The sequence below is a fragment of the Phaethon aethereus genome (genome assembly GCF_964289735.1).
Source record: "Phaethon aethereus genome assembly, contig: HAP1_SCAFFOLD_108, whole genome shotgun sequence".
Lineage (NCBI taxonomy): Eukaryota > Metazoa > Chordata > Aves > Phaethontiformes > Phaethontidae > Phaethon > Phaethon aethereus.
In genome coordinates this window covers 1,315,802-1,317,895 of record NW_028113960.1, presented here as the reverse complement: position 1 = coordinate 1,317,895, position 2,094 = coordinate 1,315,802, and the positions used below count along the sequence as shown (strand labels likewise).

Genomic DNA, 2,094 nt, shown 5'->3' with positions numbered 1-2,094 from the left:
CCCGAGAGAGAAGCCACCGCGGGCTGAGGCCAAGGAAATCCTGCGGGAGGGCGGAATGTGGGCAGCTGCAAGGACCCTCTGTGTCCCTGGCTGGGCGGGGAGAGCTGAGATCCTCCTCACGAGATGGGCTGAGCGGCTGGGAGAGCTGCACGTGGAACTGGGTTCCTCTGCTCTCAGCAGTGTCCGGGTTCTTTTGGGGAACAGCGCAGTGTGATAGTCCTCCAGCTCAGAAAGGTGCCGGCACCGGGCAGCTGAGCCCGGGGCTGACGGACAGACCGGCTGTCCTCACGCTGCTCGAAGGGACAGTCCCTTTGCCGGCCACGGTTTCACTTGGAGCGCAGCAGGAACGACAAAGATTTCTGCCCTAAAAGCACTCCTGCCCTTGGGTGTGGGGGGACAAGAACAGAACAAACAAAACAAAATCCCCACAGCTCTGCTCTGCCACCAGGTGAATTGGGAGCAAAAAAGCTGCAAAGCTCTTTGATATCAAAAGTGAATTTAATCTGAGATCACCCCGTGCTCCTCCTGCCCTACGGACACAGGGCAGGACTGAGTCCTCCAGAGCCCACAGCAGAGCGTCCTGCTCCTTGGGGCATCCTCGGCCAGCACCAACCACAGCTCATGAAAGGCACCGGCCAAAGGTCTTCCCGAAAGGGGACAGTCAGTCTTGGAGGTTTCTGTGAGAAACAGCACAGATTTTGCTCAGATAAATATGTCCTTAGTGATGCATTTTCCTCCTTGGACAGGCTCCCATGCCCAGAGGAAGCAAATGTCCAATGGCAGCTCCATCACCCAGTTCCTCCTCCTGGCATTCACAGAGACGCGGGAGCTGCAGCTCTTGCACTTCGGGCTCTTCCTGGGCATCTACCTGGCTGCCCTCCTGGGCAACGGCCTCGTCATCACCGCCATAGCCTGCGACCACCGCCTCCACACCCCCATGTACTTCTTCCTGCTCAACCTCTCCCTCCTCGACCTGGGCTGCATCTCCACCACTGTCCCCAAAGCCATGGCCAACTCCCTCTGGGACACCAGGGCCATCTCCTACCCAGGGTGTGCTGCACAGGTCTTTCTGTTTGCCTTTTTGATGGCAGCTGAGTATTTTCTTCTCACCATCATGGCCTACGACCACTACGTTGCCATCTGCAAACCCCTGCACTACGGGACCCTCCTGGGCAGCAGAGCTTGTGCCCACATGGCAGCAGCTGCCTGGGGCAGTGGGTTTCTCCATGCTGTGGGGCACACGGCCAGCACATTTTCACTACCCCTCTGCCAAGGCAATGCTGTGGACCAGTTCTTCTGTGAAATCCCCCCGATCCTCAAGCTCTCCTGCTCAGATGCCTACCTCAGGGAAGTTGGGCTGATTGTTGTCAGTGTCTGTTTAGTATTTGTTTTGTTTTCATCGTTGTGTCCTACGTGCAGATCTTCAGGGCGGTGCTGAGGATCCCCTCTGAGCAGGGACGGCACAAAGCCTTTTCCACGTGCCTCCCTCACCTGGCCGTGGTCTGTCTCTTTGTCAGCACTGCCATCTTTGCCTACCTGAAGCCCCCCTCCATCTCCTCCCCAGCTCTGGACCTGGTGGTGGCAGTTCTGTACTCGGTGCTGCCTCCAGCAGTGAACCCCCTCATCTACAGCATGAGGAACCAGGAGCTCAAGGATGCCCTCAGGAAACTCACCCAATGGACGCTGTTTCCCCAATAATAGCCCGTCTCCTCTACACATTTCCCAGAGTTTCTCTTAGGCCAGGAGTCTACTTTTTTTCCCTTGTGATAATCCTACTTGTAGAAATGTTTCTGGGCTTATGCTCCTTGGATTGAGGTGTGATCCAGTTGTGTCTGACCCTCGCACAACACTGTGTCAGGTGTGGCCCGTCCGATAGCAGCTCTTCAATCAAAGGGCATCTCCCAGCTGCAGTGCCTGAAGGCTGGGCTCTTCCTCCAAAGGTGCTGCCAATAAAATGTCTAAGGAACTGGTCTATTAAAGGGTCTGTTCTCCCTGTGATGTGAGTTAAGCTCACGGTACCACTGGGTCCCATGGGAGCAAAAGTTCTGGTTTTAAAGGCTCTCGGTGCCTAGTGGTAGTGGAGATGGTGCATGG

At 56.1% G+C, this 2,094-nt stretch overlaps 1 pseudogene across 1 annotated transcript; it reads left to right on the top strand.

The window, feature by feature from the left end:
- The first annotated feature begins 742 nt into the window (after positions 1 to 742).
- Positions 743 to 1,698, top strand: LOC309416451 (olfactory receptor 14C36-like; annotated as a pseudogene). Its single transcript has one exon. The product of its transcript is annotated as an olfactory receptor 14C36-like (transcript).
- Positions 1,699 to 2,094: the final 396 nt, after the last annotated feature.